The sequence below is a fragment of the Dermacentor albipictus genome, unplaced genomic scaffold, assembly GCF_038994185.2.
Source record: "Dermacentor albipictus isolate Rhodes 1998 colony unplaced genomic scaffold, USDA_Dalb.pri_finalv2 scaffold_22, whole genome shotgun sequence".
In the NCBI taxonomy this organism is placed as follows: domain Eukaryota; kingdom Metazoa; phylum Arthropoda; class Arachnida; order Ixodida; family Ixodidae; genus Dermacentor; species Dermacentor albipictus.
The window spans coordinates 268,833-283,758 of record NW_027225576.1 but is presented as its reverse complement, the minus strand read 5'-3'; the positions used below and the strand labels follow the sequence as shown (position 1 = coordinate 283,758).

Below are 14,926 nucleotides of genomic sequence, written 5' to 3'. Positions count from 1 at the left end.
CACAGGCATAGGTCGGCGTGTGGGAGATTACTCACTCACACTCACTCACCGCAATTTTTCTAGGCCCCGCATTCCCTCACGTTCACGCTCACCTCCACTGACACTCACAAGGGCCCACTCATGCTTGCACTCACCGCCGCTCTCTCACTGGCACTCATTTGCACTCATGTCCATTCATACTCACTGGCACTCACTCGCATTCACACTCACCTCCACTCATGAGGTGTGGCAGATGACTCTATATACCCAAGGATAAGTAATGCTAACAGTAAGTAGAAAGAACTATCCCCTTTAGTTACTCTGCTTACGGCACTACTATCTCGGAAGTCGAAAAATACAAATATTTAGGCGTTTTAATAAATTCACAGCTTAACTGGAGTGACCATGTTGATTACATATGTTAATCTGCGTTAAAAAAACTTGGATTTTTGAAACACAAGCTCAAAGGAGCACCCAGTCACGTTAAGCTATTAGCCTATAACTCTCTTATTCGGCCCAAACTTGACTATGCGGCTATAGTGTGGGACCCGCACACCAAAAAAGATATAGCAAAAATAGAAAACGTGCAAAGACATGCTGTGCGCTTCATTTACAATAAATTCAAGAGAACTGATTCCCCATCTGCTTTAATGGCCTCCAGCGAAATTAAACCTCTTCATATAAGACGGAAAATTGCTCGATTAACATTTCTTCATTCACTCATCCAGGGAAAGTTTGGAATTTCTTCTTCACCTTATGTTACGCCTTCCACTACACGAAAAACCCGTCACCAACATACCCATGCCCTAACACCATATTTTGCTAAAACAAACTTGTTTAAATACTCGTACTTTCCGCACACAATAAACAATTGGAATGCACTGCCTGAACAGATTGTCTCAAGTGACAGTTTTGAAAGAAATCTTAGAAATGAATTTTGATGTGCTGATTGATGTCCAATGCATTTCCTTTGACTTGTTTCGCTCATTTGTATCATGTATCCAACCTTTTGTCTATGCAATAACTTCATGGCGTTTGTAAATATGCCTTGTTATCTGCCCTTCCTGCTTGGACCACATGAGGTCTGCAGTATTATGTAAATAAAAAAAAATAAACATATCTGATTTTACCTACATTTTACCTACACACCTCTCACTTGTGTATTTCAGGGTAAACATTTAGGTGTCACTTTAACAAATGCTTTCTGATGGGAAACCTATGTTAACAACATACCCTCAAGAGGAAATCAATGTATGTGCTGAGCACGAAAGCGACTCGTCTTTCTGAGAAGGCGCCTTCGTCTTGCGCCACCAGATACAAATCTGCTAACCTATAAAATGCTTGTTTGACCAGTGCTGGAGTATGCATGTATTGTTTGATTTACATACACAAAACTCATAAGAGGGGGTGCAGAGGAAGGCAACAAGATTCATTTATAATAAATACAAGTTAATGGATTCATCGACTGAGTTATTAAAAAGAGCTGGTTTATTAACACTGCAAAAAATTAAGTAGAGCAAAACAAGCACGACTAGTCCTTATTTCAATTTATTCATGATGACAGAATTATTGACACATCCGTACAAAGTTCTTTGAATCGTTCAAGGTCAACACGCCACAAGCACTCTAGAACACCTAATGAATACAGCTTAACTCAAATTGCTTTAAATATTCATATTTCCCTAAAACAATTAGGGAACGGCATGAATTTAGTCCTTCCATTGCTAATGATTTATATTTATATACCTTAATGACTTCGAGCGGCCGCCAACTTCAACAGCGTTCGCTCGGAGCTTGCCCCTCGTTGATCATCGAGGAGGGAATGGCACGTAGGCAAGACGATGTAAAACAAACTTGTTTAATACAACGCTACATCGAGCAACAGAGAACCATAGTGTATGCCAGCAAGTACAGAAGTTAGAAGCATTCACACCTACAGAGCAGCGCGCTCTTTCTTTATATCCCTTACAGGGGTCTGTCTTCACAGTACTGGAGTCTGGAACGAGCAATTCCAATGCGTCTATATGCTTTGAAGGACGCATTGGCATTATTTGTGTACTCACACGGGGCATGCCTTCCATTAGGTGTATTTGAATGAAAAAAAAAAAAAAAACATATAGCTATTGCGCAGCGTAGGATGCGTGCATAAAGAATGTGCTGTGGGCACAGGAAAAAGCAACAACAAAAAAACTGCGCACGCGACATGGGGGGGGGGGGGGGAGCGGGTAGTGAGACGGACAAGTCACTATAATAACTTTTAAAAAGCTGCTTTGCCGAGGAGGTGCCGCGTGGCTGCTCTTCCTGTTGCCACGACAACGTAAACAACCATGTGCACTACCACTTTCCGAAAGTATCGTCCGCCCGAAAGGGCTGTAACTGAAGGACAACTTGGTGCTAGCGTCGAAAAGAACGGCTGCATTAACTCGACCAATGGGAGCCATGCGGAGATTCACACAGCGGTCTGGAACACGAGCACGGTTAGAGTGACCTAGAATCCTCCGTGCATAGAATACTGGGAGAGTGTCCAAAGCACCAGCCCCGCGTGAGGCTTTTCCGGGGAACTGTGCCGCTGCTGCGCCGGACCCGTGGGCTTTCTGCACTCGGGATGCAAGTGGAAAGCCAGGGGCGTCTCCTACGCGCTGTAGTTCTCTTGCATTCACTTTCTACGCAGGACACTTGGAGGCTATTTAACTTCAATGGTGCGGTATGGCATGGAACTTACCTATCTTTAAGTATTGTCTTAGTGCTGGAGCAGCAAGATAATGGAAAAATCATGTGTCGAACGGCATCAGTGCAGCCTAGTTCCGGTGCTAGAGTTCAGAAATGGTAATGTGGGAGCTGTACGCATGTAGAAATGCACAAAATGAAGTCGCACGCACAAGGAGAGAACGAAAACAAAGTTATTCGCATGTGTATTTGAGCAAAAGGGTGATGCATGCAAAAATTAAGTATAACGAAAACAAACTAAATTGCTCGCACAGTCAACTGCAGTACATAGGTGCAGTTACAGCTTTGCTCGCCACTAAAAGCTTTCCAGTCACGGTTGCCAGTGGTTTATAGTCATATCCAAATGTCTTCATTCGACAATTTGTAAGCCTCAACTAGTACTTTATTATCCAAAGAGCACCGAAAGAGAGCTTAAGGGAAACGAGATGGAGTTGAGACGGCCGTAGCGCCGTAATCATGTTAGCTTATTTCGCTTCAGAGATAGCACGCAGCAACAAGCTTCGCCGTGCTTAGACGAAGCTTGCATTAAATGCAGATATTAGAAATAAAAGCAATGCCAGGTAAACTTTATTCCACAAGGTTTTACACAAAAGGTGTCCCACAGAAAGAGACTTTACAGATATCCAGATAAAATTAAATTAAAGGCATAGGTTTCGTTGCATAAATTAACTGCCAAATCAAAAATAGAGCAAGCAATTTACAAACGTAAAAGTGTTATTTAAAATACCTTAGAAAATTGTTCAGGAATACAAACCTGCTCTATATAAATAAAAAATATACTCAACAAATATAGAGATCTATCCGTGCCTGACAAAAATATAACATGAGACAACAAATATTCATTATAGACAGGTACAGAGTGGGCGTTTCGGAGTATGCTGGGGCAGTGCCTCCTCTATTTTTCTGTGCCTGGGAAATGGAGCGGAGAACCAAGGGAACCGGCCGTCGGCTCTAGTACGGCTTTTCGCCGCCACGCGCCGCCGCCGGAGTAGGATCATCGTCGCTCATTGAAACGCAGGGCGCGACTGTATACGCAGTTGTTAAATGGTTGAGCTTTCGACTGTATTCGCATTGTTTCAAGTACAAGCAAGACCTTTGTAAACACGAACCCTGAAGCACTTGTCGCTCTGGGCAACCAGCCTATTTTAGAGGCATGTGTCGTTCGCGGCTATTGCTGTTCGATGCGCTTGCGCGTCGTGTGCTGCGCCGATACGAGAGCGCGCGCCAGTTGAAATCCAATGCGTGGAAAAATGTTCTGTCGCCGTTATGTTCGCTTATATGAAAGTCGATATTTGAAAGCAGTGCTTGTCACCATATAATGGGAACGCTTGGGCGCTGAAAGAGCCCCTAACGTCAACTCGTGTAGCAGGCTGCACGCAAGCCGGGAGTTCACGCGCTAAATGGCACGTAATGTCGTGAGACTGCTCTACGGCAAGACGTGATGCCACGTTTCCTTCTTAAAGCTTTTGAGAATTACATTTGTTGCCACCGCAAGGAAGCCACAGCTGGCGTCAGAAAATGAGGAGCTGTGCCGTGTCATTTAGGAACTCAAAGCTGTTGAATCGTAACGATGCAAAAACAAACAAAAAGCGCGTTCTGCCGCGCGATTCTGCAACACATGAAGTTCTGCAGAACCTGCATGCAGACATTACTCCGCAAATAGGGAGGTTCATGTCTTCAATATCAATGAGTTGCGAGTCATGGCTCACATTGATTTTACCATTTCAATGGTGGAAATAAAAGCATTTATTGCGGAAGGAAGCTACCACATGTCATTGAAGCGTGTGCCACTCTCACAGTTTCGCGTGCTTTCGCGAAAGGGGCTTTCTTACGAAATGTTTAACTGCGTCGTGCCTATCAGTAACATTGAAGGCGTAGTTGCAGAGGAGCGGCCTCAGGAAACGAACCGATATGAGGTTCATGAGCTTAAGCCTGTGCTCGTTGCTGTCATTGCTCTTGCACTTTAGCAACTTTGAAGAACAAAGAGCTGGGACGGCGTACTCCACTAAGGTAGTCAATGGCTTCTGCAAGGTCTGGTGCTCCTGCAGTGCACGGTCAGCAAAATCTCTTAAACAGTCCAGGACAAAGAGAAGTTGGTCCGACGGGTAGAGCAGCCCACCTCGATCTTGGCTCCGAGTGAGCTGAAAGAGCGGCTGGTTGCTCACCGGCTTCGTACACAAAGTAACACAGTTCTCGCAGTCAATATGCTCACCTACAACCCGTGCAATGTAGCCCCCCACATAGGCGGTAGCCGAAATCTGAAGCGATGACAGCTGCTGTGGCAAAATTGTGGTATTAAGTCTCTGCAATGCCAATCTTGCTCTCGAGAGCTGGGGCACTGCTTGCACAGTCGACGGCAGGGGAGGTATTGAAGCTGAAGCAGAAGTTGGTTGTGCAGAGGAATGTGCATCACACAGTATGTGTCCCGACATTGCACCACATTCTTTGTGGGCAATATTGGAGGCTGCATTCGACACAGCAATCCCGGTCTTCAGTAGTTTTTCGAGGCCTGACAGTGCAGCCCGAACGTCCAACATGTCGTTGCACCCGGATGACATTCGCAAACTTCCAAAGAGCGATTCAATTGGATCGCTGTTGAATTTTCGAGTGAGCACAAAAGAAAACTTCTCTTCTGTCAACAGATATCTGACGCACGCCACTGTCGAATAGGTGGTTAACAGAATTGCTTCATACGTTTCGGCTGTGAGGAATTCACGAGCATGTCCAGATCTTTTCTTTAATGTCTCCAAGTACATAGGAAAAGTGACCTCAAGCCATTCAAGCCGCGGATCAGCACTGTCGTCAAATTGACGGCCATCCGAAAAATTGTGGCGTATGTGCTGCGTCGTGTTGCTGACATCGTGAAGCACGAACCACCGATAAACGTTCTTCATGAACGTAATTGTTGGGCCTGCGGCTGAAAATGACAGTGCACAAGTGTGTCCAGCCTGATCCTTGAGATGTTCCAAGGCAGCGGTTACACTTGGAGACATGAGCTGGACGGCTCTTGCCACGTTCATCTTTTCTATGTTGCTCGGATAAACATGCTTCCTGCTTAAAAACCGAACAGGCTTTACAGACAAGCCTTTCTGCAGTTGGTAGAGGTCTTTTATGTGTGAAGCAGAAATCTCACCTTTCGGGCCAAAGTCACGCGATAGAAACTGTGACCTCACGTTCTTCAGCACGTGGCACGGATCAAAGCTAATGAAAAGAATCCTGCTGCGATCACAGGGGTGTTCAATCCGGTAGGTAAGCAGGCCATTTCCAAGCAGTTTCATGCAATTCACGTTCACTTTATGATTGTCCGTGACAAGGCGAACAATCCTAAACCCACAAGCTTCCACTTTTTGCATGACGAAAATCAGCAACTTGTGGAGTTGGGGGCCCGTTAGCCCTTTTGTAAAATAGTAGGCAACTGGAATCCGAAACTTTGTTGTCAGTCCACTGATGACAAAGCACAGGAGCGAATTGGCTAAGACAAGGTCACCGTTTTGCTCTTCCACCCCGATGTCTACTTGCCCAACAAAGCAGTCACGTTGCTTGTTGTATTGCAACTTCTGCTTTACCCTCATCTCGTCAACGATGAGCGAGCAGACCTTTGATTGCGGTTTGTCAAAGTTTTCGGCTTCACATATCAGCCGAGCTTCCACCAGTTTGCTGAAGCCGGTCTCACCACTTGTAGTTCCAATATAGTTGGTTAGGGTCTTTCGGTCTGGAAGCTTCAAAAGCATCTCCCCTCGAATATGTTCATAGGCTTTCGTTGATAAATGCCTCAGCACCACACAACGTCGAGTAGTTTCTTCAGACCAGGTAGGCCTTTTTTTTTGTAATTGGTAATTTGGTCCACGAGAAACAATGCTGAAGCCTCTTTCTCTGCTGCTCTTTCTCTAATGTAGGAAACGTCTGCAGTCAAAGAGTCCTCCTGCAGTTTCTTGAGCTCCTCTTTGTACTTTTCAATTGTCTGATGTAGTCTCAGTATCTGGCTCCTCAGATCTCTTTCTTTTCTCTTCCATTTGGCCTTTTCGGTAGAGAGCAAAGCAGAGGCCGAATGGCTGTCGACCTGGACACTTTTGTCGCATGAGGCAGCCTGGTCAGCACTGTGCACGCATTCATTCTGGCACTGTAGACCATGATGGTCTCTTGTTTCGCAGGTAGCGCTTGTAGTATCCATCGGCTCCGATTCTTCAGCTTCGGGACCTGTTGTTGCCTGCGTTGCACATGACAGCGGTCGCGAGGCAGCATGGCTACTGGTGCAATCATTCGTTGACTGTTCGTTCACAGCACGGTCACGTTTAGTGATACTTGCCATGCTTCGTTTAATTGTTGCCTTCGGCTGCAAACGTGAAGGGTAGTCTGCAAAGACGGACGGAACTGCATCCTTCTTGAGCCGCCGTTTTTTTCCTTCTATGAAGTCTTCTGTTCTGAAATGGCGGCTGCATACTCTAGTGTAGTTTGAAGTTGTATTAGGCGACCAATCACCCCGCCTAATTACTGCAAGCCACCTCTCTCGTATACCAGCGGCAGCTGGTATTTCGTGGAACGACAGCCCGACAGTCTTTTTCTTTCCGTTCGATTTGCACAATGGTACGCAACAGTAAGACATACTGAGGCATAGGGAACACGTGCTTGCAAAATCCTGAAAGAAGAACAATACGAATTCAAAGTTTCGCAGTGTTAGCGCGGCCGGACAGGCTGCATGTGCAACACAAGCGTGCAAAAGCCTGAGAAAAAAGAAAACGGATACTATGAAATACGAATGCAAGTTTCGCATTGTCAGCGCGACCGGACAGAGTGCATGCAGAATACGTACCTGCAAAAGCCTGAGAAAAATCGGAAATGCAATCAAACGCGGATGCAAACACGAATTCGTCTGCTTCGTACTGCGCGCGGCCCGTCAGCGCCAGCTTACTATCCTACTCACACAGCGCCGCCACGCGGCGGCGGCGACGCGGGCGCCCGACGGCCTGGGGAGAGCGTTCGCCCAGGCACTGAAAAAATAGAGGAGGCACTGGCTGGGGTCAGTCAGGCGTCGGCTTTGTGTCTCTCTACAGGGATCACCGTACATCAATAAAAGATAATCATCCGAGCTGCTGGGATTGCTTCACCATAAAAAGTGCAATAGATGAGAACGTTTAAAACAGATTCAACTAATCCAGCCTCACGTACAGCAGCTTAACTTCAGATATTTGAAGATTGGTGGTGGTTAGTGTTCGCGCGCTTCAAAGACTTTGCAAAAAAAATGGAGACAAGTAGTTGCATAGAAAGCAATTTCATCGACAAGTGCGTGCAGCGAATGGGGCACCCGACCACAACTTCACACTTTTTCCTGATGAGTTCAATAACGACCATGCACCACGCTTTCGTGATGAAGCTCCCAAATACTGAAACACCTTGTGAAAAGGTTCTCAAATTTTCTGACAAATCTAAAGAGATGGCCAGCAGATACAGCAAGCTTCCCTTGTCCCGCAGCTAGACGTGTGTAATCAGGTGCACTGAGCTGGACAACACACTCTTTCTTGGTTAGTAGAATGTGTTCACACTTGTTTTCAGAACAAAGTTCCTAGTCACATAGCCGCAAATGTAAAAAATGAGCCTTTTACCACTTTTTTGAGACACGCATTCGGCGTGATTCAGTTCTGCACCGAAGTGGTTGCCGTCTTCTATCAGCCTTTCGGTCAAGCCACATTTTCTGGCTTTGCACCACCTGCATCATCTTGAAATCATCACTGGCTGTGAATTGATGCAATCATGCAATACCTAGCAATGCTGCGGAGGCGTGTAACTGCGTGCGGAATGAGCAAAGAGAAGAAAGTAGAGAAACATTGGGAGCGGTGATGCAATGTGGGGACGACATTATGCCGTATTATAGCTCAATATGAGAAGCGAGAAAGGTTAGGAGACAGGAAGTGACGATGTAATGGGGAGACAACATTACTAAGATTAGGCCGCATAACTAGAAAGCTGCAGGGGCTTCACTTTACGCATGATAGGTGAATGAGAAAAGAGAAAGGAGCAAGGTCTGGAGGTGATATGACGCGAAAACATCCAGTCAACCCTGGCGGGTTGACTGGATGTCTCATCTGCATCATCTGCATTTATCCAGCCCCTCCTCCTTTTAGGAAATTTTCCATTTATACACAAATTTATTTTTTCTAGATTGAAATGTATACATAACTATTACAGGCCCAGCTGTTTATGCATTTATTATGTGAAAGTTTAACTGTTACAACAGCCTTGTTATATAATCCGTGAGTTCTCTCATAAATCATCAACATGTAACTTGACTCATGCTATCATATGCAAACGGCCCGCCAGTGGGATAAGCGTAATTTATTGCCTAATGTAAGACTGTTACGCAAACTAGCATGCATTTATTGTGCATGACGATGTTATGTATGTTTGCATTAAATTACCACCCCTGTGCCTGATGCACTGCACATATTTCTGTTAACTTTAAATATTAGTACTGCTATTGCCTTCAATGGCAGTAAAACGTGAGTAGTTTACGTCCTTATACGTTATCTCTTTTCATTATGTAATTACAACTACGTATTAAATGATCAGCGAGTATAGTTGCTATGTACGAACCAGCGAGCATACAGAATAAATTGCTACCTTTAATGTCACGAAGGAAACAGCACAGCGCAGGAGGTGGTCTTGTACAGCAAATCTAACGCATGAAATAAAAGAAAGTAAATGAAAAGCACAAAGTGTTAGCATGAGCAAGCCGTTTATATCTCCTTTGTTCTCCTGGTTATGTGTGTCATCTCGTGCTTATTTTATTTTGCCGCATGTTTACGTTCGTCATGCCACACTTAACTATATACCTCCGCTCACAATGAAGTGCGCGCTGAATGTGCGCCAGAAACAGCCCCACAAGTGCGAACCATTGCTGTGACAAACCTGCAAGCATAGAAGGAAATATACAAAATTGCCGTATTTGCAGCACACAAATGCATTCTCTGTATGGCAAGTCGCTGCAGTATTATCTAGCAGTTACGTAGTGCATTACAGGAGCTTATTATCGCAATGTTGGCTAATAGCGCCCAAATATAAAGCGCATAGCCGACACCTGCCGCTTTGGCAAAGCTTCTACAGCGGAGAACGCCCACGGGAGCGGCAAAGTAGCACGGTGGTGTGACAGTTCTCCGAAAAAACTTCACCCTCCCAGTATTCTAGGTCACCCTAGCACGGTTTGGTCTAATCAGGAATGCAGGCACAAGATTGGATCATAAATGGGCATAACCGTCTCATGTGCGCACCTGCAAGCACGGGGCGCCACTGGTACACACACGCACGCGCACTCACGGTTCGCATGACTTTTAACAGTCGTGTCTCGGCGACTCGTCGGCGCCTCCCTAAAGCCGAGTTACTTTTCCAGGCTCTTTGTTGCCATTTGCAAAGGTGCCTGATTTTGAATGTCTCTGCGCTTTGCGCTCGTGCTAACAGTTGCCACACAAGTGAAGTGTAACATTATCTATGGTGGAAATTAATGTACATGCTGAGCAGTTTCTGTGAACAATTAAAGAAAAAAAACCTGTATCGGGATTTTGGCGGAATAATCTGATCGCATCATTGTGCATCCTGTCATTGTATTTTTCGCGATTTCTATTTTTTAGTAATACCAAGCGTACTGCTACTAATAATTTCATGTATTAATTCTGCTAGTGTTTTAGTGTTTTCCATTGTATAACTTATTTGATTGTGCTTCTTTTGTATTTATACGTATGCCTTCCCTGCAACAATCTCTTGTGAGATCCACAGTATTCCTAAAAGAATAAATAAGCGCTACGCGACTTCCATTTGCCTGCTTGGGCGCATTTATTTCGCGTGCTTTTCGCTGCTGGAAAGGAAATGTTCTTCCACCCTTGGCCCACCTAACAACAAAGATTCAGCGAAAGAGCCATTCGCACAATAAATGCTGGGAATACGAAAAACTATACACTACAGCAATGTGGTATGTGCAAGTTTCTCAGGGCTGGAGAAGGTAACCTGCTTTCAAATCAGTTCCGACTAGAAGCAGACAGCCAACATAATGCGGAAAAAAAACCGATGAAACACAGATATTCCGCCAAAATGCACTACAATCACTTGCTTTGGGCAGGTTAGCAGCACTCTGTCAATGTTTTTCAAGTATTGCACCATATTAGATATGATAAAAACACATGCGCGAACAGCAGAACTTATTATTTAATGTCTCAACTCACGTAACTCTATGGAAGCTGCTCTACGCCTCCCAAGAGCCGAAACTGGCAGGGTGAGTGTCAAGTGATGAGAGGAAGCCTGCAAGGCGTTTGGGATGAGGAGATATGTCTCTACGCTTAGTTTTTTCAGTCCTGAAAAAACTAGTTAATTGGAACATTTGCAGATTTTATTTCACTTTCCTACGAAAGCAGTTTTGGGTGGAAATATCACAAACGTGGTGAACAGCCCAAAATACCGGTAATCCTATAATTTACACCAGTAGGCACGTCGAACTGAGCATAATAGAATCTGTTAGCTTTTGTGTTTGTGCTATTGTTTGAGGCTATTCCTGTGGTTCTGGCAAGTGTCATTATATTTGAAAAGTAGTACTGCTAAGCTCGTGGACACGGGTTCGATCCCCGGCCGCCACGGCCACATTTCAATGGGGGCGGAATGCCAGAACCCCAGGTGTTCAAAGTTAATCCCGAGTTCGCCACTGCGGCATGCCTCTTAATCATAACGTACTTTTGGAAAGTAAAACCCCAGAAATTATCTGAGAAGTTCGCTGAATCATGTGTAATACATACACCATAAAGGCACAATTTTAATGACCCCCCCCCTCCCCGCAGCTAGCCCTCTCTCTTGCTACACCTACGATCACCGGAAAAGTACTTGCTTGAGCTGCAATGGCATGCTCGTCAGCCTGAGTTGTGAAGATGGCTATTTGTTTTTGTTTTTCGCGGGGCCACAATCCGGTGTGAGACCAATCTGTTGGCCGTGAGCGAAAATTTCCGATAAAGGCAATAAATAAATAGATGTGAACCTGAAAGTAAAGCTGCTGGCCGGGGATTCAACCCCAGGGACTATGGGTTGCGAGACAAGCATGTTAACCCATTCAACCACTGTCTTCTTTTTTTCTTTATTGTCGAACTCAGCCACTGTCGGTCGATGGTGCGCACGCTCTTAAAGGCATTTTGTATGAAGAAGCTCGGACGTAGCCCATGCACATGCCTTCAATGCTGCGTCCACTTCCCCTTTGATAGGGTCCGCCAACAACAGCCTCCCATGATTTCCGACGCGAACATAGCACGTTTACGCTATCTCGTTCCACTCTTAAAGGAAACTTTAAACGTCTTCAGTTGTGCTAACTGTGATATACTCACTCACATTAATACTCATGTCTACTCACGCTCACTCACTCACCTTCGTACTCACGTCTACCAACATTCACGAGCACTCACATTCAGACCATCATTCGCACTCATATACAGTCACCTCAACTCACAAGCACTCACTCGCATTCACACTCACCCCCACTCAATAACTCAGCTTCACGCTGACCTTCACTCACCCATGTTCACACTCACCTGCATTCAAACTCACGTTCGCACTCACCTCCACTCACTCAAACACCACGTTCACACTCATTTCCACTCAAACTCACAAGCGCTCACTCAAGTTCACACTCACTTGCACTCACTCACTCACGCTCACACTCAGCTGCACTCGCACTCACATTCACACTCCCACTCACACATACTCGCTAGCACTCACTTCCACTCAGACTCACTGGCACTTGCTCCCACTCACACTCACCTCCGCTCACACTCACTGACACTCACTGGCACTCACTCATGTTCACACTCACTGGCACTCACTCACACTCGCATTCACTGTAGTACTTTACCTAATGAGCTCCTATATAAATACATTGGTACAGAGAAATCATTTTGTTCAGTGGTCACCACACCAATTTTGATGAGGCTTGTTGAAGTTAAAAGTAAAAGGTAAACTGTAGTGACTGTAGGAAGCAAATGTTTGTTCTGTCAATTTTTTTCATAAATACTGCTGAAAAAGAAAACTCAAGTATCAAGTTTTTACCCTTGCAACTCAGTAATACTAAATAACAATAACACAAATCTGTAAAGTGCACCTACTGAGACAACTAAAACATAAAATTTTTGTATTACACACTGTTCCAGAATGCACCACTACTTTGCTAGTACATGACGATTGCAAAACTCTTATATAAATTGTAAAAATTTCACATAAGCTGTGAACTTACATATCACATTGTTCTGCTTAAGTTCACCTAACATCTTTTTACTGATGCAGTTTACAGAACTGTGATATCTGTTTTTGAAGCAGAGATACGGACTTGTAAACTCTGTGGTTAAACTTTCTTTAAATGTATGGTGTCTCAAATCAAAATATTCCTTCCTACAGTTGCTAGAACTTTCTGTCGAATGCAACATGTTTGACGCAAATCGATCAAGTGGTTGTGTAATGGGAGCATTTCTGCATTTTATGTATACTACTGTATTTAACAGAGAAATTGGGGTTGGCACCATGCTAAAGCTTTCTTGGGGTTTGTACAGGCCTCGGAGACAAACATTAAAGGATATTCAAGGACTTGCAAGGCCTCGTCAAAGCTTTTTCAAGGGTGCAAAACGGCATCCCATGTATAAGTTTTTTTACTATAACAATGTTTCTAAAACACTATAGCTAAACTTAGACATAATGAAGTCGGTAAAGTTGACACTTTACTTCAATATATTGAAATTGGACCTCTTAAAGGGGCCCTGAACCACCCCTTGGGCTTTGCAAAAAAACACATTCAGCGGATGGTACCTACATGCTGCTGTGAACATCTCAGCCAAGTTTTGCACTCGTGCGCGACGCGTGGGGCTCACAAGCGGAGCACAAAGTCACCTTTTTTTCAAATGCTCTCGTTTCAAAAGAAGCCATTTCCTCCCTCTCTTCTGTGTGCTTTATTTCGTCATAAAGCACATTCCCTTAAGATGGCTCGTATTGGCTGATCGCTGACATCAGTCAAGATGGGTGTTTGGATCACTGCACTTCTTCCTACTGTTAGTGTGGATATTAATTGACACAGTTAACTAAACAGGCTGAAGAAAAGCTGAAGTAAGCGAAAACTTTGCTTTAAATTTTCATATGACGCACTTCCTGACGAAACCAACTGTTGTCTGCTGACGCTCAGCCATGGCTCAGTGACGCCCATCCAGCGCACCCGCATCTGTTCAAAATATTTTTGACCGTACTGCCTTTTCGGAATCGCCGCCTTCGTACCTCGTTTGTTTCGAGTGGTTTTGAACACCAGAAGTGGTATCAAACCTTACGAAGCTTATGATGCGGCGCTGCCACTTAGTTCTAAAGCCGCTGATTCCGTGGTGGTCAGCGCGTACAATGAGTACAATATGCGAGCACGGAGCGTGGGATCCATCGGCGAGCTCTTATGCGCGCTACCAATGTAACTACGCACACTATTGAAACAAGGCGTGCACAGGTGACATTACAAACAGCGGTTTGGAGGACCAGTTGCACCGCCGCGCGCACTCAGAAGCAGGCGACCGGAAATACCATGTTGCCAACAGCACCCAGCACTCGTTAATTTGCACGAAAAGTAGCAGCGAAAGAAGAAACACAACATTGAAGCCTGGGGACGTAACGCCGTGGGCGGGGCATCACCATAGGCTCCGTCTCCCTCTGTCGGAACAGAGGATGTTGAGGAGGAATGAGAGACATAAATATTCCTCTCGTAATATCTACGCTCCTGCTAGGTCTTGTTAAAAAATAATTTCACTTATATGTTCCTGGGAGGTACAAAACTTGTCCGAAGGTGCTTTTGAGGCTTCAGAGAAAGGTGGTTCAAGGCCCCTTTAAGCAAATAAATACAGTCGCTGACATATTTTTCTTCCATGAAAGGGGCCCTAAAATTTTTAAAATTATTATGCGATCGAGAAAAAACTAATTTCATCGAGGAAAAAATCATTTTGTTGAATATAAGAGTCCACGACCAAAGATACAGTTTCATGCCGTGCCAAAGATATTGTTTTATCGACAGCATGAAATGAAGCCTGCGAAGCTTGCACATGCTTTCACAAGCCCCTGCGTCTGATAGTGTCGCCTGCAATGGGATGACGCTATCAGCCATCTTTGTTTACCCTACCTTGGCACGTGCTGCATATTACCTCCAAGATAACGGGTGAGGATTGCGTGAAAAAAAAAGAGGGGG

At 44.8% G+C, this 14,926-nt stretch overlaps 2 protein-coding genes across 2 annotated transcripts in view; one reads left to right on the top strand and one right to left on the bottom strand.

Moving 5' to 3' along the window:
- LOC139052412 (valine--tRNA ligase, mitochondrial-like) overlaps nucleotides 1–14,926 on the bottom strand; it is a gene marked incomplete at its 5' end in the record, with an annotated part of 290,547 nt that overhangs the window by 8,460 nt on the left and 267,161 nt on the right. The gene's annotated exons all lie outside the window — the stretch shown is intronic.
- Nucleotides 1–14,926, top strand: part of LOC135897083 (uncharacterized) — a 497,858-nt gene that overhangs the window by 407,622 nt on the left and 75,310 nt on the right. The gene's annotated exons all lie outside the window — the stretch shown is intronic.